General features: G+C 41.0%; 1 protein-coding gene across 23 annotated transcripts in view; it reads left to right on the top strand.

The window, feature by feature from the left end:
• The window catches only part of LOC126336946 (sodium bicarbonate cotransporter 3), a 1,595,930-nt gene that overhangs the window by 1,440,372 nt on the left and 131,105 nt on the right, over positions 1-24,453 (top strand). The gene's annotated exons all lie outside the window — the stretch shown is intronic.

The following is a 24,453-nucleotide window of genomic DNA, read 5'->3' as shown; positions in this document are numbered from 1 at the left end:
TAACAGAGGCATTATTATGCATCATTATAATCTTTTAGCGAGTGGATAGATTTGTGGGTAGTGTTAGCAATTATACACTGCCAAGGGTATAAATGAATTCTGTAGAAGTGGTGCTGAAAACTACAGAAAGGCTCTTCCTCCCTGACCAGCACTGGTTAAATGATTGCTTTGGTTTTAAAGTATAGGCCCTATTTCTCATTCAAAATACTGTTATTCTATTTAAATAATGCATACTTCTATCTCTAAAACAATGGAAGCACCACAACTCTTTACAGAGTAAGAGGATCAAGCAGTGATGCAGTTTCAAAGGTCTGGAAAAATATTTTTGTGGTGGTAAAGGCAGAAACTGATCTTTTATTGATAAATAACCATTCTTACAGTTGTATTTAATTGAGGCAAACAAAAGACAATGACTGACAGTGAGTCAGACTCAAGAAGCTCTTACAGTATTAACATCTCAATACTCTGAGTTGTATATGGAATAAACTAGGCATGCTTTGTTGTTATAATTAATTTTATTTTAAGTCATTCTCAACTTGTATCAGGGTGCCACGTATAAGTATGCCAATGTTACTGCTACAGTTAATTTGATTTATGAATAATACAAGGCAGGTAAATTTCCATAGCTGTGATCTGCGGTTACTCATGTTGTGACGCACTGCAGCAGTGTAACTAGGTGCCTCATCGACTGAATGTCAGTGGTGAAATGTACAATTAATGTAGTTCTTCCTCTCTCTGTCTTATGTTTAGTATACTGCTTTACAAATTACAGCCCAAATTAAAAACCTGGACCCAACAAATGAAGAGCTGAACACAATCAAGTGTTTCAACCACTGATTTTTCACCAGAACAGGATAAATAAAACTTTGATGAAGCTCAAGAACAGCGGAGAGAAAACAATGACATAACGGTGCAAACCTAGAGAGAGAAATGCATAGAGAGTACATGAAATTCATAAATCAGCCTGTACTCGGCTGCTTAAGATATTATTGCTCTCTGAAATAATGCAGAGAGAGAATTGAAAGTAACTGGATAGATAAAAAAAAACTGTAGATTTAGGAAAAGAGGTACAGTTCGTAAAAGTCACACAGAACCTTGGGTCAGGGGAGACTTACCAGATGGGACAAGAAGGAAACAATGATTGCTGGGGAATTTGCCACATGAGATTTGAAAACCTGGGAGCTGAAAGGTGGAAAACAGGGTAATATTCAAGACAGATATTACTGCTTAAACATCGAACACGAGTTAGTGAAAAGTTAAGTACATTGTATGTAACAGAGGTTGGAAGGGGGGGATGGTGAAAAATGAACAGGTCACAAAATGAAAGATGTAGAAAACAAATGAAATGAAGAAAGGAGTAGTTATTGTGAGGAAATGATGAGATGGGAGGAATTAACACCAATTAAGGCCATGTGGGTGGCGAGAACCAAGGACATGTTGTAGCACTAGTTCCCACCTATGGAGTGCTTAGAAACTGAGGTCATGATTATCAAGTTGTAGAGCATGCTCTGCAACAGGATATTATGTGTTGCCAGTATACACCCCCTGCCTATGCCCATTCAGCCTGACTGACAACTGGGTGGCAGTCATGGCGATGTAAGAGCTCGAATAGTGTGTTTACATAACAGCTAGTATATGAAGTGTCATTTCAAGGGGCTCTCCCTCTGGTAGTATATGTTTTGCCAGTTACAGGGCTTTTATAGATGGTGGTAGGATGGCACAAAGGCAAGGTCTTGCAGGGGGTAGGTCACTGCGGTAGGAGCCATAGGGTAGTGAGGTGGGTACAGAATGATCATAGGGTCTGACATGGATATTGCAGAGAGTGGGAGGGCAACTAAAAGCTATTCTAGTTGTGGTGGGTAAAATCTCAGACAGAATGGATCTCATTTCAGGGTATGATTGTAGGAAGTCATGGCCTTGTCGAAGCCTAGTGCAAAAGCAGGTTTCCTGGGCCATCACATTCAATCCTGTTACTGCTGATCCTTTTGAAAAACAACTTCAGAGCACACCACTTATCCTGACCTTGAATGTATTAATCACCTACTTCGACAAGGCCAAGACTTCGTAAAATAATGCCCTTGAAATGAGATCCATTTTGTCTGAGCTTTTGCCCCCTACCTAGCCCTAATAGCTTCTAATTGTTCTCCCAGTCCCTGCAATATCCTTGTTAGACCCTAATCCTCCTCTGCACCCATCTCCCTACCCTATGGCTTGTACCCCTGCGGTTGTCCAAGCTGCAATACTTGCCCTATGCACCCTCCTACCACCACCTATAACAGCCCTGTAACTGGCAAAACATATACTATCAAAGGGAGAGCCATATACCAGCTGTTATGTAAACACTGTTCGGCCTTTTACATTGGTGTGACTACCATCAAATTATCAGTTAGGATGAATGGGCATAGGCAGAGGGTGTATACCAGCAACACACAATATCCTGTTGCAGAGCTTGCTCTACAGCATGACGGTCATGACATCAGTGCCTGGATTCTTCTTCCAGACACCAGTTTCTCATATCTCTGCTGGTGGTAACTAATGCTACAACATGTCCTTGGTTCTTGCCACCCACCTGGCCTTAATTTGCTTTAATTTCTTTCATCTCAGCATTTCTTCTCAGTAACTACTCCTTTCTTCACTCTATTTTAGTTTTCTACATCTTTCATTTTGTGACCTGTCTATTTTTTGCTGTCCCCCCTCCCACTTCTGTTACATACAGTCCACTTCTCTTTTCACTCCCATTAGCTCATGCACAGTGTTTAAGCATTGTGTGTGTGTGTGTGTGTGTGTGTGTGTGTGTGTTTTTTTTTGTTTGTGTGTTTGTGTGTGTTTTTGTGTGTTTTCTAACGTCAAGAGACAGTGTGGTATTGAGTTGCAAGGCTCACAAGTCTCTCAAATCAGTTAACTTGCCCGTTATGTGTAGCCGATCCTCTTCTCTTGGTCATCAGCTACATCGATCTCCCCGAAAAACTTCTTCTCCGAAGACTATGGCTGGTTAAAGGAATTTATTAAACTACTTCTCTATTCTTGAAATAATTTGGGTACTCGTAGAATACTTTTCAGTTCAATATCTTTACATTTTCAACTTCCACAGACGATAACTTCTGCTAGCTAACTTATTGCTTAAACATTAGACTCATTTACACATATTCAAAAAGCATACATGTGTCTTGCTTCGTTCATAGCACAGAATACCACATACAATTTTCTTGTTCTTCTCTAGCCGTGCATACAGCAGGTACTTGTCTGCCGCGGCTGACGGGTCCATCTTTTTCTCATAACTGTTTTTTGACCTGCGCATATAAATAGGCAATGCGCAATAGGGCGTATTTGTTTCTCCCACTCACCTCTAAAATATCGGGTGTTCAAGACAGTGGAAGGCCGAGTGAATCTAGAATTTACTCTGAAATTATCGAAGCACTACATATTCCCCCTCTTAAATCGAACACGCGATATTTTATACACTCATTATGTAAATTTATATCACATACTGTTCTAACAGTATACATATCAACATAGATCTTTGTACTCATTTAGAATAAACTCTAGCTAATCTTTAATATATTCCAATTTCACTCTATTTTGACATCAAACTCGAATATTCAGTGGTGACCTGGTAAGTTTTCCTAATATTTCGGATTCCTTAGGACTCTGTCTCAGTTTCCAATCACAAACTCCAGGAGTTCGCGACGTTTGAGTACTTTATTCTTTATTCTAATTCTTTATACTGCTTCTTTATTATGCAACGGTCTTATTATTTATAGCCCTATTATAGTCTGGAGGAACTCTGAGCAAAATAAAAGTGTTCCCATTGATATTTACTATCAAAAACAGTCTTGATCACAATTTATTTATTACGGTGACCAGTTTCAACCACTACTGTGGTCATCTTCAGACTAATGAGTAAGAACCTCCTTCTGGTGGTCAATCACTACTTCCTATTGACACTTGTAAAACATAATAATGCTAGTGAAGTGTAGAATTCAAACTTACCAGAATAATTTCGACAAAATTTTGTGGCCTTTGTCACGATACTGCCCTTCCCTCTCTAGAAACAGTACCTATACTTCACATACGGGTCAATCCTATGATTACGCTTTCTCCTTCCGGTTTGGTAGGTATGCCCTATTTTTAGTTCCTATTTTCCTGTGGTACAGGTCAGTCCCTTTCTTGGTGTCGCTGTCCGCACAGTATAGGTCAGCCTTTCTTAGGCCTACCTATCTGCCCGTTTCGTCCAGTACTTGCTGGGTGCCCCCCCCCCCCCTTCCCCCTTTATCCTTCTTGAATAGGCCTCATGGTTCATTGCCCTAGAATACACCTTTCTGTACACTATAATTAAATATTACCTGGTAAAATTAAAATCTACTTCACACTCACTTTTTCATACTTCTCTCTTATACCCTAGAGTCCTCCAGTAATTATCCACTTCTACGTTTCCAGTAGCTGCTTCATGCCTACATACATTATTCAAAATATAATATGCTTACATAGGTTATAAGAGTCCCACTATCCTACAAGTCATCAGAATATTGGTTAGACGGACCTCTCTGGTTTATGTTCTCTTTCCTTATTCATGCTTCCTACTTAGGTATACTCAATGTAAAATTATCATTGTTTTTATATCCTTATGTACCTATGTGATATAGAATTGTCATTGTTTTATAGATATATTTCCTTTATATGCATATTAATAAATAGGTACATCATAGGTTTTACAAGTAACTAGGCGATGTATTTCCTATATATACATATTAGTAAATATCTACATGATGTAGGTGATGTATGTGATGTAGAACCGTAGCAATAATCAACCTTAAGTGCATATTTCTCCATGTGCACATTGTTTCCCCCTACAACACTTGACAGCTCTCACATCCTTTTAATCTGTACTTTCGTTGTTTGTGTATTCGTGTTGTGGTGTGTGTATGTGGAAGTGTGTTTGTTTAGCCTGATTCTTCAGCCTACTTGCATGAAATAAGTTGAAGGTTATTGGAAACCACATGAAATAAGGAGGACTTCAGTGACAGAAGTACACGCATATGGAAAGAGGGAAAGATAGACCAGTACTCAGATGAGAAGTAAGAAAGGAAAAAGTGGAAGTGGTTGCTAAGATTGAAGAAGAGAAAGAAGATAGCCCCAAAGACAGGAAACCCATCCACCTCCCTTCCCCAGGATCCCTACTTCTCTGGTACTTGAGTGAGAAGCTGGAGGACGTACGATGTTAATTGTCTCCTACAGAACGGACATTCTCACCTGCACCTTTGAAGTCCCCAAAGAAAAAGCTTAGCAACTGCTATGGAATAGCAAATGTTGTCTGAAAGGTGTGATGTGTTTTTCTAGTCATGCTTGTACTTACACCACCCACCCCTTCCAAAACTAATACAAACCTTCCCATCCACTTCATGTCTCATAAAAGGTATAAAAAGTTCTATAAAAATAGAAAATTATACGCTATGATAACATAATTGTTTAGTCATTCAATAATTTTGTGTGTATGTTTGTGTTTGTTTGTGTGTCTATCAACCTGCCAGCGCTTTTGTTTGGTAAGTCACATCTTCTTTGTTTTTAGATATTTTATACTATACTTTTATACACACATAAAATCCTCTATTCAGTTTATGCCATCTCGACATCACTCAGTTTAAAAAATATCGTCATATTATACTTTCCACTAATATAACATTATATTCGTTTCACTTCATGTCTAGTGATCACTGTTCATCTGTGATTCACTTAAATTGGTCTCAATCTTGTAGTCATATATGGGTTCCTACATACTACAATTACAGGATAGTTTAAGAAATCAAGAATAGATTACAGAATAGTTTAAGATTTGAAGGGAATTCGGTGCAGGGAAAATAGTACAGAAGAAACACCAAAAACAACTAGGGATCCGATGGTCGTCTCTCCACTCATTAACACAGTACGTTAACATCCTTGGGAGACTGATGTGACTCCACCCAGATCCCATGGATCTTATATTAAGCTCACTTGAGCAAGTGCAAACCAGTATTTCTCGTTAAATTTTGTGTGAAAGTCTCCCCAAAGTAAAATAATCACCACTTTACTGGGTTACACAACATCAGGTAAAGTTATTCTGTTTTCTATTCTATCCTGGATAAGTTTGAATTCTTTCCATAAATTATCTATGCCTCTCTTAGTATCATGAAGTTCTGAAGCTAAATTTGAAGAAACGTTGTCAGAGGTTACTCTTGTAGCAACTTTTCTGTCTATCATCTCTTCGACCTGTTCCTCCAGATTACTGATACTTATTATGTCTTGAGTGGCTAGTTTCTCTTTAAAATCGCTTTCCATGATATCAACTCTAGTGTCGACACCTGCAATTTGTGATTGGACTGTAGAAATTAGTTTGTCCTGCTTTACAACATTTTCCTTTAAAGTGTGTAACCTTTGTTTTTCAGTATCAAATGTAACATTACATACACTTTGAAATGATCGTAGTTTTTCCCTCAGTTCAGACTCTACACTATTACATTTATCTTCATCATCAAATTCTAGTTTCTTTGCCAAATCCTGAAATTGGTTAGTGTGTGTCTGACTAAAGTCAGTGAACAGCTGATTGACGTGGCTACTTAAACAGCTAGTTAATTCACCTTTCAAATCTATCTTAAAATTTTCCACTGTAGTGGTTAAAATATCAAATTCAGTCTTCTAATTTCCCATACGTTCATGCAATTGGCTAAATTCCTTATTTTGTTCATCTACTTTTGCACTTAACAATCCTAAAGTCTTATTCTGAACATCCAATTGATTATTTACTTGAATATTCACTGTGTGTATTTCTCTACTTAAATTAGCACTCTGTGCATCTAACTTTTCCCTTAAAGTTACAATTTGTGCTTGTAGTTTTCCACTCAAATTCACACTACATTCATCTCTCAAGGAAGCATTTTGAGCATTTAAATTTTTACCTAGAGTAGTAATTTGAGCATTTTCCTCTGTTCTTACTGAGTCTAACTTCAGACTTAATTCTTTCATTAAATTTGCTACTTCAGCCGAGTCTGGCATTTCCTTATTCACTGTCATAGCCATGGCTGGTTCTGCTAGTTGCTGTTCTTGATGCATAACTTTATTGATTTTAGACCTAGTAATCATCTAAAAGAAATTTCACCACTGAGTACAATAAATACACTAACAGTTTAACATTCAACAGTTCCTTCTACTTTACCAAACAATTATTGTTTTTTGCTCACCCCTGTGGAGTTAAAGCTGTGTTGGTTAGTAGATGTGTAATCAACCTCGCTGGACAGCACTGGCGCCGGCAGCGTCGAATGTTGGTTTCAGTGTTGTCGTCGGCAAGTGGACACGGGGTCAGCACCGGTGAGTAGTAGCTGGTGCAGTCGGCGTCGGTGGATGGTTACTGTGTCGGTGCCAGTGCGATGTACATGTGTGAAAACTGCTTACTGTCCACACCCAATCTTCTTAGTCAAAAAGTTGAGGTCTTCTCTCTGGTTTTTTTTTCTGCTGCTACTTTCTCAAGTCTTTTACTGCATTGCACTCACGGCTTTCTTCCATTGGTTTATTGGACTCAATACAATTACTGGAAACAGTTATCATATCTTGTTAGGCCTGATTGCTATGGCAACACCTAATATCTTCTTCCTGTTTCTGTCTTGAAATTCCCTTTATCTTCAGGTCCTGCACTTGGGTCGCCATGATCTATAAAGTTTTTCGGACAAGAGACAATGTGGTACTGAGTTGCAGGCTCTCGTGTCTCTCAAATCGGTTAACTTGCATGTTGTGTGTAGCTGATCCTCTTCTCTTTGTAGTCAGCTGTGTCAATCTCCCCAAAAGCTCCTCCTCCGAAGACTATGGCTGATTAAAGGAATTTATGAAACAATTTCTCTGTTCTTAAAATAATTTCAGTACTTGTTGAATACTTTTCAGTTCAATCACTTTATATTTTCAACTTTCAAAGATGATAACTTCTGCAAGCTAACTTATTCCTTTAACATTAGACTCATTTATACATATTCAAATAGCAAACGTGTGTCTTGCTTCATTCATGGCCAAGACATGAAGTAATCAAAAGTTTCTAGTCTCAAGCAAGTCCAATACATGAATGATCATAGAAATATCTACTCAATTGTTCATTAGTCTTTTTACAATTAACACAGACGCTAAAGAGCACAGAATACTACATAAACTTTTCTTGCTCCTCTCTACCCGTGCACGGAAACTCTGTGTGCTGTACAGCAGATACTCGTCTGCCACTGTTCGGCTACTGGGTCCATATTTTTCTCATAACTCTTTTTTGACCTGCACATACAAATAGGCATATTCAATAGGGCATATTCATTTCTCCGACTCACCTCTAAAATGTCAGGTGCTTGAAACAGTGGAACGCCGAGTGGTTCTAGAATTTACTCCAAAATTCTCGAAGCACTACAGTGAGTGTGTGTGTGTGTGTGTGTGTGTGTGTGTGTGTGTGTGTGTGTGTGTGTGTGTGTGTGTGTGTTTTTGTGTGTGTGTGTGTGTGTGTGTGTGTGTGTGTGCGCTTTCTCCTGCCATCACTTGGTGAGTAGATTTTTTGAGCTATCCAATAGTGTCAAAAACTGATTATTTTCGTTGTTATAGAAAAGAGAATTTTTACATAAAATAATATTATTTTTGACAAAATGTATAAGTCAACATATACAAGCAAAATGTATACACATGTCACATTATTTGTTACAAACACTCCTACTTCAATAAAGTTTTGTTAAATTGTAGTTGCGCTGTTTCACTTGTTATCATCTCAAAATATTTCAACTCTTTCTTTTGTTGCCCTCAGACAAACAGTAGGTTGCACACAGTAATTGAAACCCTTTCTCAGGTACCTGTATTGAAGAATTACTCAAAAGTGTAGACCCCTTGCGGGTTTGGAGGTTTGAATAGGCCCAAGGTACTCCTGCCTGTTGTAAAGAGGTGAGTAAAAGGAGCCTCACCCATTTCAGCCCTATAAGTTCAGGTCCAATTTTCTGGTTTGACTTGCCTCTTTCCAAATTCTACAAAAACTGCGCTGCCTGTGACAGACTGTCAGGTGGATTATGTATTTTCGTCCTTACCTCTGTCTGTAGATAACCTGTGCCCCTTCAAAATCCTTTAGCTGTGGCTCTCAAGGTGAGGACAATGCAGGAAATTACGATCTGTAACATTTACCTCCCTCCAGGTGGTGAAGCACCACCCCATGTTTTGGCTGCACTCATTTTGCAACTCCCCTCACCTTTTCTGCTTCTGGGTGATTTTAATGCCTGTAACCCTTTATATGGTGGAACCAAGGTTAATGGCCATGGCAAAGATGTTGAGGACCTACTAATTCACCTGGACTTTTGCCTCTTAAATACAGGTGCTCCTACACATTTCAGTGTGGCACATAGCACATATTCGGCCATTGATCTCTCAGTTTGCAGTCCTGTTCTTCTCCCTTCTATCCACTGGACAGCACATGATTTGGGTGGTAGTGACTACTTTCCACTCTTCCTGTCCTTACCACAGTGTCCCTCATCTCAACACTTGCCCAGGTGGGTACTTCCCAAGACTGACTGGAACACTTTTACATCCGCTACCAACATTGAGTATCTGTTGCATGCCACTGCTGATGAAGTGATCCGTGTCATCACTAATACCATTGTTGCCACAGCTGAATCAGCAATCCCCCATTCCTGTAGTTGCCCCCGGTGGAAGTCAGTGCCTTGATGGTTGCTGGAAATTGCTGCGGCCATTAGAGACTGTAGGTGGGCCCTCCAACGTCATAAGCACCACCCCTCCCTGGAGAACCTTATCGCCTTCAAACAACTCTGAGTGCAGGTTCACCTCCTCATCAAACAAAGAAAGCAGGAATGTTGGAAATGCTATGTCTCCACCGTTGGAACAGGAACCTCCCCTTCCCAGGTTTGGATTAATCTCCGCTAACTTTATGGATATCAGAACCCAGCAGTTGTCGGGGAATTTCCAAAAATGGAGCTGTATCTTCTGATCCAGAAATAACTGCAGAGCATCTTGCAGAGCATTGTGCTTGCATCTATGTGTCGGAGAATTACCACCCTACCTTTCTCCTCCTCAAACAAAGGGTGTAGCGACACTGCCTCTGTTTTGTTCCATGCCACACTGAGCCTTACAATGCTCCCTTCAGTGAGTGGGAATTTCTCAGTGCCCTTGCTGACTGTCCTGACATGTCCCCCTGACCCAGATTGATCCATTCGCAAATGCTGCAACATTTGTCAGCAGATTCCCAATGCCACCTCCTTGCTGTCTTCAACTGCATTTGGAGTGGTGGCGAATTCCCATCGAAATGGCCGGAAAGTGTTTTTAGTCCAGTCTTAAAGCCCAGGAAGAACCCACTAGATGTTGTCAGCTATTGTCCCATCAGTCTCACCAATGTTCTTTGCAAGCTGCTTGAACATATTGTGAGCCGGCAGTTGTTTTGGCTTTTGAGTCTCAGGATTTTCAGGCTCCATCCAATTTTAGTTTTCTCCAAGGACGCTTCACCATCGACAGCTTCATGTATACCGAGTCTGCCATCCGATCAGCCTTTTCCTGGCGCCAACACCTCTTTTTCGTTCTCACAAAGGCCTACGATACCACTTGGCAACATCACATCCTTGCTACTCTGCATGAGTGGGGTCTCCAGGGCCCACTCCCAAGTTTTATACAGAACTTTTTGTCACACTGCACTTTCAGAGTTTGTGTCGGTGCTTCCCATAGTGCACCCCATATACAAGAGAATGGGATCCCGTAGGGCTGTGTCCTGAGTGTCCCACTCTGTTTAATTGCTGTCAGTGGTCTCTCATTAGCAGTAGGATTGTCAGTCTCTCCCCACCTATATACTGACGATTTTTGTATTTCATTCTGCTCCTCTTCCACTGTTGCGGGTGAACACCGGCTGCAGGTAGCTATATGGAAGGCACAGTCGTGGGCCCTCACTCATGGCTTTCAGTTTTTGGCCACCAAAACTTGCATGATGCACTTCTGTCATCACCGTACCCTCCTCCCCCATCCAGAGCTTTACCTCAATGACCAACTACTAGATGTAGTGGAGACTTACTACTTTCTGGAACTGGTTTTTGGCACACACTTAAGTTGGCTTCCCCATCTTTGTCAGCTTAAGGAAAAGTGCTGGCAGCACCTTAATCTTATTCTATGCCTGAGCCACAACGAATAGGGTCCAGATTTTCGTACACTGCTGCAGCTGTATCAAGCCCTCATACAGACCCGTGTTGATTATGGATGCACGGTGTATGGTTCAGCAGCTCCCTTTGCACTGAATCAACTAGACCCCATCCACCACTGTGGAATTCGCCTTGCAACAGTAGCCTTCCGATCTTGCCCTGTGAACAGTCGCCTGATGGAAGCTGGTGTTCCTCCATTGCGGCTCCGGCAGGAATTATTGCTCACCAGTCCACATTCATTGTTCGCCTCACCATCCAAATTACCAACTTCTTTTTCCCAACATGACGGTCTGTCTCCTGCAATGGTGGCCCAGAACTGGTAATGTCTTCACCGTCCTTGTCCGGTCACTTCTTCATGAACTCCACACTTCCCCCTTACCACCTTTCCTGCAGGCCCATTTCCGTAGACCTCCATGGTCCGTACCTTGGCCACAGCTTTGGCTGGGCCTATTGCAACTCCCCAAAGGCTCAGTCCCACCTGAGGTCCTGTGCCGGCACTTTCTCTCTGTTTTTTGAGAGTTTGAGGGCTCAGAAATAATCTAAACAAATGGATCACTGGTTGATGGCCTTGTTGGCTTCACTTATACTCACATTGGCCATACAGAACAATGCTCCTTGCTGGATGGCTGCAGCATTTTCACTACAGAGTTGATTCCCATCTATCGCACTGTTATACATATCTGCTCCTGCTCTGGTGAGTCCTTCGTCATTTGTAGTGATTCTTTAAGCAGCCTACAAGCTCTCAACCAGTGCTTCCCTAGGCATCCTTTGGTACTGTTAATCCAGGAGTCTCTTTAAGCCCTCTGCATCAGTGGAACCTGAATGACCTTCATTTGGACCCCAGGCCATGCCTGGATATTGGGTAATGAATTTGCTGACCGCCTGGCCAAACAGGCCAGCAGTAAACCATCTCTGGCGATTGGCCTACAGGAGACCAATTTGTGAGCTGTCTTCCGCTGCAAAGTCTTCGCGACCTGGGATACTGAATGGTGCACTCTGAGTACCCCAAATAAACTCTGTGCTCTCAAGGAGATAACAAACGTGTGGCGGTCATCAATGCAAGCCACTTGCAGGGAATCTGTTGTCCTTTGCCGGCTTTGCATTGGCCAAATGTGGTTAACACATGGTTGCCTCCTCAGTCACGAGGACCCACCTTGGTGTCATTGTGGCTCTCTTCTGACTGTGGTCCACATCTTGCTGGACTGCCCAATATTATTCACTCTGCGTTGGACTTTTAACCTTAGCAGCACCCCTACCTTTGGTGTTGGATGACAATGCCTCAACAGCAGATATAGTTTTACATTTTAGTCGTTATAGTTGGTGGGGACTTCAACCTTCCCTCAATATGGTGGCAAAAATACTTGTTCAAAACCAGTGGTAGGCAGACAACATCTTCCGAGATTGTCCTATATGCTTTCTCCGAAAATTATTTCAGGCAGTTAGTCCACGAACCCATGCAAAATGTAAATGGTTACGAAAACACGCTTGACCTCTTAGCCACAAACAATCCAGAGCTAATAGAGAGCATCATGACTGATACAGGGATTAGTGATCACAAGTTCGTTGTAGCTAGGCTCAATACCGTTTCTTCCAAATCCACCAGAAACAAACGCAAAATAATTTTATTTAAGAAAGCGGATTAAGTGTCACTAGAAGCCTTTCTAAGAGACAATCTCCATTCCTTCCGAACTGATTATGCAAATGTAGACGCGATGTGGCTCAAATTCAAAGATATAGTAGCAACAGCTATTGAGAGATTCATACCTCATAAATTGGTAAGAGAAGGAACTGATCCCCCATGGTACACAAAACAGGTCCAAACGCTGTTGCAGATGCAGTGGAAAAAGCATGCAAAGTTCAGAAGAACACGAAATCCCAAAGATTGGCTAAAATTTACATATGCGCCAAATTTGGCACGGACTTCAATGTGAGATGCCTTTAATAGGTTCCACAAAGAAACATTGTCTCGAAATTTGGTAGAAAATCCGAAGAAATTCTGGCCATATGTAAAGTACACAAGCAGCAAGACGCAGTCAATACCTTCGCTGCGCAGTGCCGATGGTACTGTTACCAGTGACTGTGCCGCTAAAGCGGAGTTATTGAACGCAGTTTTCCAAAATTCCTTCACCAGGGAAGACGAATGTAATATTCCAGAATTTGAAACATCAACAGCTGCTAGCATGAGTTTCTTAGAAGTAGATACCGTAGGGGTTGCGAAGCAACTCAAATCACTTGATACGGGCAAGTCTTCAGGTCCAGATTGTATACCGATTAGATTCCTTTCAGATTACGCTGATACAATAGCTCCCTACTTAGCAATCATATACAACCGCTCGCTCACCGATATATCTGTACCTGCAGATTGGAAAACTGCGCAGGTCGCACCAGTGTGTAAGAAGGGTAGTAGGAGTAATCCATCGAACTACAGACCTATATCATTGACGTCAGTTTGCAGTAGGGATTTGGAGCATATACTGTATTCAAACATTATGAATCACCTCGAAGGGAATGATCTATTGATATGTAATTAGCATGGTTTCAAAAAACATCATTCTTGTGCAACGCAGCTACCTCTTTATTCACATGAAGTAATAGCTGCTATCAGCAGGGGATCTCAAGTTGATTCCGTATTTCTAGATTTCCAGAAAGCTTTTGACACCGTTCCTCACAAGCAGACTTTTAATCAAGCTGCGGGCCTATGGGGTATCGTCTCAGTTGTGCAACTGGATTCGTGATTTCCTGTCAGGAAGGTCGCAGTTCATAGTAATAGACGGCAAATCATCGAGTAAAACTGAAGTGATATCAGGTGTTCCCCAGGGAAGCGTCCTGGGACCTCTGCTGTTCCTGATGTATATAAATGATCTGGGTGACAATCTGAGCAGGTTTCTTATGTTGTTTGCAGATGATGCTGTAATTTACCGTCTAGTAAGGTCATCCGAAGACCAGTATCAGCTGCAAAGCGATTTAGAAAAGATTGCTGTATGGTGTGACAGGTGGCAGTTGACGCTAAATAACGAAAAGTGTGAGGTGATCCACATGAGTTCCAAAAGAAATCCGTTGGAATTTGATTACTCGATAAATAGTACAATTCTCAAGGCTGTCAATTCAACAAAGTAGTTAGGTGTAAAAATTATGAACAACTTCAGTTGAAAAGACTACATAGATAACATTGTGGAGAAGGCGAGCCAAAGGTTGCGTTTCATTGGCAGGACCCTTAGAAGATGCACCAAGTCCACTAAAGAGACAGCTTGCACTGCTCGTTCGTCCTCTGTTAGAATATTACTGCGGGGTTGGGATCCTTACCAGGTGGGATTGACGGAGGACATCGAAAGGGCGCAAAAAAGGGCAGCTTGTTTTGTATTATCGCGTAATAGGGGAGAGAGTGTGGCAGGTATGATACATGAGTTGGGATGGAAGTCATTAAAGCAAAGACTTTTTCGTCGTGGTGAGATCTATTTACAAAAATTCAGTCACCAACTTTCTCTTCTGAATGCGAAAATATTTTGTTGAGCCCAACCTACATAGGTAAGAATGATCATCAAAATAAAGATAGTATGATTGTGGTTCGATGAACCCTCTGCCAAGCACTTAAATGTGAATTGCAGAGTAATCATGTAGATGTAGGTGTAGGTTTTTTTTTTTTTATCATACCATCTAAGGGGAAGCATTTGGCCTTCTCCACGAGGCCTCCACCCTCCCTCCATTTTAATCAGTCACTCGTGTGTGTGTGTGTGTGTGTGTGTGTGTGTGTGTGTGTGTGTGTGTGTGTGTGTCATTAGATTCCATCAAGTAGGAGAACTTTCAGGGAACAAGTCAAGGTATTCATAAACAAAAGACATCATGTGTATGCTGCATTAATAATGCATTCAATACTATTCACTGATTTGGCACATCATATGACATACAAGATGCAATACACACTATTAGAAAACATTCATGGCAAATATACAGTAAGAAGCCATTACAATTCAAAAGAGACCCTCTACCTTCATAACTGTGTCTAAATGAATGCATGACTCTTTGTGTATTAAATATAAAATGCTTCATCTGCAAAGAGGTTACCGGAAACTAAAAATTTTGAGAGAAATAAAAATCTGCCAGGGCACACTAAATGACTCTGTCAATCAATGTCGTTCTCCTTTGGCTCCTCATAATGATGAACAGAACAGCTTCAACACAATCAAAACCATACATACTGACTAGGAAAAATTAGAAAGTGCACAAGTGCTGAACAAGGGTGCAGCCAACCAACCCAGAATAGCAACGGAGAGGACAGCATTGGCAAAATATGTAGATCTGTGAACATCAGTCTTTTCCATGCAAAGAAAAAATCTTACAATGACAATATGGCACTTGAAAATTTCCGCCATGACAAATAAAATGTTGAGTTAAACTGCCAAGACAACAGCATATGTGAATAAAAATGTCTTTGTAAAGAAGTATTGAGTGTGCCAGGATGGAGTGTAATAACAGTCTTGTTTGTTTATTATGAAGAACCACTGTTGTTTTCTTTTCCAGTTTATTGATGTTGTCCATTACGTCCTCAGGAACAGGTTCAGTGCTGCTTATGATTGTGTTTTCCTCACTGATTTGCTAACTCATTGCTTGAATGTTCACACCGTTCTCTGCGCTTCTCTGTTACTCTGTGGGTGGAATAGTGTTCAGGTTACATACTCCGTGGCATTCTTCTTACAGGGTTCTTTGAAACTTTTGTATTCGCCAAATACACGTGGAGTCCACATCTGAATCTACATATATACTCTGCAAGTCACCATACAGTGTGTGGTGGAGGGTAGTCTGTACCACTGTTAGTCATCTCAACTGTATGCACAGAACTGTCCTCTAGTGGGTCCAACACTCATCTGCCCTAACAATACTCGAGGCCGAGTATTTATACTTTTCCTATAATGTACTACTGCTTATAATAATGCAGAACATAATTTATAATATGAAATAGTTTAACAACATTATCAACAATATTCCCTACTTTGTTGGAACAAGTTTAAGACTTTTCTAAACACATGAAAATCACATTATTGAAATTGTAGAAATAAGCATTCTAATAATGATAAATGATCAATTATCTATATTTTGTTAATTAGGCTTGAGATTTAATTCCTACCATTTACAAATGATGAGAACGAAATATATTATTCTTTTATCTAAACATTTTCCATATATTAATTTCCTGAATCTGATTTTGATTGTTTATGGTACAAAGGGTATTGTAACTATTATTGTTTGGTATTGCTGTTATTCTTCTAAAAGCCTTTTTCCTATTATCAAAAAGTAATTTAATTTAATTAAAGCTGGAGATATCAGAGTATTGAACTAGTAATACATAATGCAGGGGTGGTAACCATAAGCCTGGAATGTTACAAACTGTCTATATGCCTCCATAGGAGCCCTAATTTCTTGTACCTTATCTTTGTGGTCCTCATGTGCAAAGTATGTGGGAGGCAATAGAAGCATTCGGCAGTCAGTTTCACATGTTGGCTCTCTAAATTTTCTCAATAGTGTTCCTCGAAAAGAACATAACCTTACCTCCAGGGATTGCCATTTGAGTTTCCAAAGCATCTGTATAAAACTTACATGTTGCTCGAGCCTATTGGTAACAAATCTAGCAGCCTGCCTCTAAATTACTTCAATGTTCTCCTTCAATTTGACCTGGTACAGATACCAAACAGTTGAGCAGTATTCATGAATAGGTCACACCAGTGTCCTATATGCAGTTTGCTTTACTGAAGAACCACACTTTCATCAAATTCTGTCAATAAACTAAAGTCAACATTTACCTCCCCTGTCACAGTCTTCACATACTTGATCCATTTCAAATCACTGTGCAACGTTATGCCCAGATATTTAAATGATGTGACTGTATCAGTCAGTACACTGTTAATGCTGTATGTAACCATTAAGGTTTGCTTTCCCTGTTCATCCACATTAACTTATATTTTCCTACATTTAGAGCTAGGTGCCATTTCATCACATCAACTAGAAATTTTGTCTATGTCACCTTGTACCTTCCTACAGTCACTCAGGTTTGACACCTTACTGTACACCACAGTATCATCAGCAAACAACCACAGATACCTGCCCATGCCATCCACCAAATCATTTATGTGTATAGAGAGCAACAGTGCAGCAGATACTACAATACTGGCTAAGTGGAACCGTATGTCTGCTGATATCCATGATTGGTGGGTGAATGTTCATTTGGGAAAGGCCATTGGGCTGTAAATATGGTGGATGCATAAGATTGTTTGAGTGACATATGGTGGAAATGTAACATTGTCCATATTATGAGTGCCCTCTATGGCATTTGTTCCATACTGGAGGCTGGCCTTGCCTTATGGTGGCCTCTCTATATATGGCTGTCTACAGTCTCTTCAGGGAGACATGGTACTACACTACTGGGAAAAGAGGAAGAGGAATCAGATGTAGCATTGTTCATTAGCTTCATGTTTCCCACTGCTTGCCAACATGCATATTTTGGTAGGTATACTCATGTTGCTATCCAATGAATTTGTCTGTGGCACCTGAGGAAAACCATATCCAGAGCCTGGGTGAGGGAGTGGTCGGTCAAGCTAATCTGCCACATTGACATCCATCTCTTCATCCATAGGATGATCCACGACACACAACATCCATCTGTATGTGTGCATCATAGGTTTGCTGCAGTTGGGCCCTACTGCTGGTGGCAAAGTCAGGGGCAGCCGCTGACTGCAGCTGTAGATCCCCAAGACAGCTGGCTGAAATGTAGTCATATGAGCCTCAAAAAAGAAATCAGCCTACGAGTGCAGGCATGTGCTGCAACTTCATTTGGTTTCTGTGTCACATTGTGAAACCATTGAGTCTGTACAGCATGTTCCAGAGCTTTTGTGTCATGTAGCTGGTGCCCAAGATTTCTTTCCATTTTTCTGCATGGTAGTGACATCCTGGTGGTCATAAAAAACTCTGGCCTCGACGGTAGTCTATGGATGCACAAGTGGCTTTAAAATAGACATCAGAGTACAGTGCAGTCTCCCATGCAATTTTTTTGCTGGGGATTTTGTGCCATATGGAGTGGCTCTGTATTGTGAAAAAAAAATTAGTGATGTGTTATCATTATTGTCCTGCTGCATGAACTTTGTCATATGAGGCTTGAATTTCCTTTCAAATCTTTTAGTGAGCTCATTTACTTCTTGTAGAAATGGTGTGGTTTCGAAATGTGATATGCCATTACATTCAGTTGAACTCCTGTGATTGAAATTGAGTGCAGTGCTCCGTAACTATTAAATTCAGCAAAATTTTGACTGAGCGAGGTGGCGCAGTGGTTAGCACACTGGACTCACATTCAGGAGGACGGCAGTTCAATCCCATCTCTGGCCATCCTGATTTAGGTTTTCCGCAATTTCCCTAAATTGTTTCTGGCAAATGCCGGGATGGTTCCTTTGAAAAGGGCACGGCCAATTTCCTTCCCAATCCTTCCCTAACCCGAGCTTGCACTCCGTCTCTAATGACCTCGTTGTCGACGGGACGTTAAACACTAATCGCCACCACCACCACCACCAGCAAAATTTTGATGGAGAAAATCCTTCACTGAACCTGGATGATTTTCATTTAAATGATAGACAGTATGTGGAAATTCTGAAAATTTATCTATGATGATCAGCCAATAACTTCCCAAAAAAAGGTCCAGCATAGTCAAAGTGCAAACACGACCAGGGTTCTGATGTGTGGGACCATGGAAAATATTGTCAAGGAGAAGCTGAGTGGTATTTCTGGTGTAAGTGGCATTTAGCCAGTATTACTTCTATGTCTTCTTCAGGTTTCTCCCATAGCAGTGCTCTGTCAGTGCACCTGGACATACAGTGTGCCAGTGGTACTGAGGCACTTTCTGTTTCAACTCTTCCAGAATCACCACTCATGTGTTTCCTGATTCTGGTTGTATCACAATGACACCTTTGTAGACAGAGAGAGGCTGTCTCATGTTCCACTATGATTAAATTTCTGCTTAGCTGAGTATGTTTTTATCTAAAGCCCACTCCGATTCAATATATTGTTCTTTTGAATAACACTGGATCCTTTGGCATAATTTTTGCATTTAATGGAAAATTTTCAACACTGACTTGTGATCTGAATGTCTTTGGCCATAAATGTAAGCATGGAACTTTCTGAAAGCAAAGTTAATAGCAAGAGCTTCCTTTTCAACTTGACTTTCAGTGTTTTGGTCATGAACTTGGTTGGCCTTTCAAAACCATGTTGTATACATGACAAGATGGCACTGAATCTGTATTCAGAAGCATCTGCTACAATTTTTTTTAAATAATACATGATGAGATATTTGGCTTCTAGAAAACTTTGTTTCAATTTGTCAAACACACATTAATTGTTAAATTGGCATTAGTTGTTATAAATACATTTTGTTGCTTTCTGTAAGAGTTTGTGAAGTGGTTTGCTTATGGATGCTGCATGTGTAGAATGAATTTTCTGTAGCAATTGATTTGGCCTAGAACAGCACCTAATTGCTCAAGATCTTTGGGAACCAAAAAGTTCTCAATTACTTCAATGTTTTCTGATGTTGGCCTGATGCCTTGTTGTGACAGAACATCCCCCAAGTTCTGGACTTCCCACTGGAATAATATACATTTTCCTTTGTTACATTTTGAACTGGGTGCTTCCAAAATCTTAAACACGAATTCCAAATTATGCAATAGTTCTTCTGGAACTTTCCCTGTCAGTGATATCCTCCAGGTAGTTCACAGTGCTAGGTGCTTCCTAATTAACTGTCCTGAGTATCACTGGAACAAACTTGGCACTCTGCAATCCTAAATGGCAATCTTGTATTGATACAATCCAAATGTAGTATTTATGATCAAGAATACCTGTTTCTTCATCCAGTTGCTTTGGGATTGGATATGAATCTATTATGGATAGTGCATTGACTGTTGCCTTGAAATCAACACAAATTCTTAATGTGTTATTAGGTTTTTGTACAACAGCAATTGGCATTGCCCATTTGCTATTGGTAACTGGTTCTATAATGCCATTCTGTTCTAGACAATAGAATTTTACTACAGAATTCAACTTCAGTGTGATGAGCACATTTTAGTTTTTAATGCTAACTTTTGCTTAAGAAAACAGTGTCATACTTGAGGAACAATGTTTAAAACTCTTAGAAACATCAGTGTGAATCTCATACCCACCTTCATGGATTATGAAGCCTAGCTTATTGAATAAATCATGCCCCACTAAATTTGTTGTTTGGGCAATGGACTATTATAAATATAGCTGATAAATTGTTTCTATGCAACATGAGTTTTGAACTGGCCTTTGGCCAGTATTTATTGGTTCCTGTAGCTAAATAGCAAACTTAACAATTCATTTAATTTTGGCAATCCCAATTTCTTTTGTACACCTGCAGATTAATTAAAGAAATGGAAGAGTTCATGTCAGTTTGAAATTTCAGTGGAACATTATTTGCTCCAAGTGTCACAGATCAATGCGAGTTTTTGCTAAGAAGATAGTGTTCACTCTGTTCTTTGCCCATGAAATTTTATTATTTGCACATCCTCTTGAACAACATTTGCAGTACCAATTACAAATTACTTTCATGTGCTTTAGCACTTCGTTATATTGCCTAATTTGCTTCATGTTGCACACTTCAAACTGATGACCTGTCTTTTTGTTGTACATAGAATATGTATTTCTGAAGAAACAGTCATGTGCTTCTGATTAACATTATAGCATGCACACAGACATAATTTTCATCTGTTTATGAAATGCTGCTGCCTTCTTGCACTCTGTGACATTTTCACATGGTTGTTCTCATGGTTTGTCCCTGCGAGTTGTTTTTAACACATTGTAAACACACTACTCTGCATATTGGGGCACACCAGGTGAGACAGGTATCTATCTGTGCATCCAGATTAAAGGCAAACTTCCTAGATTGGTCTTTCTTTAATTTGGTATCAGGTGAATACATAACGAGCATGTCATCAATGAGAGAATCAGTGTAAGGCTTTTAGCACTTCTCATTCTTGCACAAAAATTTACAATCTCCAGTGGCCCTGTAATTGTGCTATCCACTCTTGATAGCTTTGACTAGGTTTTCCAATACAGCAAAAAAATTATGTCTGGCTAGTGCTATCTATACTTCACCCTCAAAATAATTTCTGGGCTATCTTTAAACTCAGCATATGAGATAGTCACCAGATCTACTTCAAGGCATACCATTTAAATCAGTTTAAAAATTTCTGTGACAGTTCTAGCAAGAAGAAAAACTCTTTACTCAATCTCACTTGATAATTTGTGAGTGATGAAGTATGGAGACGTACTTTGGCCAGAATTCTATCTTTCAGTTGAAACATGGAAACGGTGATAGCAGCATCTTGAAATTTCCTTTTATATCTTTCTTCTCTGGTTCTAACTACGGAAAATCCAAGATGGTATGTAACAATATTAACTCTCTCTCTCTCTCTCTCTCTCTCTCTCTCTCTTTCTCTCTCTCTCTCTCACACACACACACACACACACACACACACACACACACACAAACAAACAAATGCAACTCACATATGCCTGACCACAGTCTCTGCCAGTTTATGCCACACTACAAGTGGCAACAGCACATGATGTGAGAGGCAACTGGGCGGGGGTAACAAGGAGGCTGGGGTGAGGGGGGGGGGGGGGGATGGATAGTAGGGTGGAGATGAGGGACAGTGAAGTGCTGCTGGGGAGCATGCAGGGACGAGGTGGAGAGACAGTAGGGCAGCTAGGTGCAGCCAGGGGGTTGGACGGAGGGCAGGGAAGAGAGGTGGAAAGGGGGGGGGGGGGGAGTACTGGAAAAGGAGCGAAATAAAAAGACTGGGTATATTTGTGGGATAAGTGGCCAGTGTAGTGCTGGAATGGGAACAGGGAAGATGCTAACTGGGTGAGGACAATGACTAATGAAGGTTGAGGCCAGGAGGGTCGTGAAAATGTAAGATATATTGCAGGGAGTGTTCCCATCTGCACAGTTCAGAAAACCTGGTTTTTATGGGAAGCATCCATAAGGCACAGGCTGTGAAGCAGTCATTGAAATGAAGAACTTCATATTGGGCTGCATGCTCAGCAACAGGCTGGTCCTGTTGTTTCCTTGCCACAGTTTGTTGGTGGTCACTCATGTGAACAGGCAGCTTGTTGGTTCTCATGCCCATGTAGAATGCAACACAATGATTGCAGCTTAACTTGTAGATCACATGACTGGTTTCACAGGTAGCCCTGCCTTTTGTAGGATAGGTGGTGATTGTGACCAGACTGGAGTAGGTGGTGGTGGGAGGATGTATTGGACAGGTCTTGCACCCAGGTATATTACACTGATAGGAACCATGAAGCAAAGGGTCAGGAGCAGGGGTTATGTAGGGATGGATGAGGATATTGTGTAGGTTTAGTGAGTGGTGGAATAATATAGTGTGGTCAGGGAGGGGTTGGGATGGGGGGATGATAATGGATAGGATATTCCTCATTTCAGAGTACAATGAGAGGTAGTCGAAACCATGGCAGAGAATGTGATTCTGCTACTCAAATTCTGGGTGGTACTCAGTCATGATGGGAATGCTTCTCTGTGACTGGTCGGTGGGACTTAGGGAGTGGTGGGTGACTGGAATGATAAGACATGTGGATCTGTTTTTGTACAAAGCTAGGAGAGTAATTAGTCTTTGAAGGCCTCAATGAGGCCCTCGGTATTTTTCGAGAGTGACCTCTCGTCGCTACAGAAGCGACAACCAAGTGTGACTAGGCTGTATGACTTCAAGGCATGGAATGGATAACAGCTATGGGATGGAGGTATTGCTGGCAGTTAGTAGGTTTGATATGGACAGAGGTACTGATGTAGCCATCTTTGAGGTAGAGATCAACATCTAGGAAGGTGGCTTGTTGGGTTCAGTAGGACCAGGTGAAGCAAATGGAGGAGAAGGTGTCGAGGTTCTGGAGGAATGTGGATAGGATGTCCTCACCCTTGATCTAGATTATAAAGGTGTCATCAATGAATCTGAACCAGGTGAGGGATTTAGGATTCTGGGTGTTGAAGATGGATTCTTCTAGATGGTCCATAAATAGGCTTGTATAGGTTGGTGCCCTGCATGTTCCCATAACTGTAACCTGGATTTGTTTGTAGGTAATGTGTTCAAAGGAGAAGTAATTGTGGTTGAAAATACAGTTGGTCATGGCATCTAGGAAGGAGGTTGTTGGTTTGGAACGTGTTGGGCATTGGGATATGTAGTGTTCAATTGCAGTAAGGCCATGGGCATTAGGGATGTTAAAATAAAAAGGGAGGTGGCATCAGTAGTGATGAGTGGGGCACTGTGTGGTAAGGGAACAGAAACTGTGGAGAGTCAGTGGAGGAAATGGTTGGTATCTTTTATGTAGGAGGGTCGGTTGCAGGCTGTAGATGTTAATGTAGAGAGCAGAGATTCTCACAATCGGCATCCCTGGTGGTTTGACTTATAGACTTTTTTGAGAAGAATGTAGAAGGTAGGAGTGCAGAGAGTGGTATGGGCGAGAAAAGAGATGGACTCAGGGGAGAGGTTTTGGAATGGGCCTACAGATTTGAGGAAAGACTAGAGATCTTGTTGGATTTCTGAAATGGGGTCACTGTGACAGGATTTGTAGGTGGATGTATCTGACAGCTGGCAGAGTCTTTCTGCCAGGTAATCCTTGCATTTCAAAACAACAGTGTTGGAGCCTTCGTCTGCAGGTAGGATTATAAGGTCAGGACCAGTTTTTAGCTCATGTACTGTGGTTATTTCTGAAGACATAATGTTAGTTTGCATGTTGATCGATTTTGGGAGTGATGGTGAGGCAAGATTTGATGTTAAGAAATTCTGGAAAGTTAACAGGGGGTGATTGGGGGCAGTGGGGGTGGATCACAGTTGGATGGAGGAGTGAACTGCATCAGGCAGGGTTAAGCACTGGTCTTTGGTTGAGTTGATTGGTAGGGTTAGTGGCAAAAAAGTGTCTCCACTGTAGGGGCCAGGAGAAGGAGAGAAGGACTTTAACAAGTTGTGCATGATTGAATTTTGGAATTGGGCAAAAGGTGATGCCTTTGGAAAGGACTGATATTTCTGTGGGGACCTTATTATCCTACCTGCTGACACAGGCTCCACCACTGTTGTTTTGAAAAGCAAGAATTACTTCTAGAAAACTCTGCCAGCTGTCAGATATATCCACCTACAAATCCTGTCACAGTGACCCCATTCCTGAAATCCAGCAAGATCTCTAGTCTTTCCACAAATCTGTAGGCCCATCCCAGAACCTTTCCCCA

This window comes from Schistocerca gregaria, chromosome 2 (assembly GCF_023897955.1).
Source record: "Schistocerca gregaria isolate iqSchGreg1 chromosome 2, iqSchGreg1.2, whole genome shotgun sequence".
Classification (NCBI taxonomy): Eukaryota; Metazoa; Arthropoda; class Insecta; order Orthoptera; family Acrididae; genus Schistocerca; species Schistocerca gregaria.
This window is presented reverse-complemented; position numbering and strand designations above follow the sequence as displayed.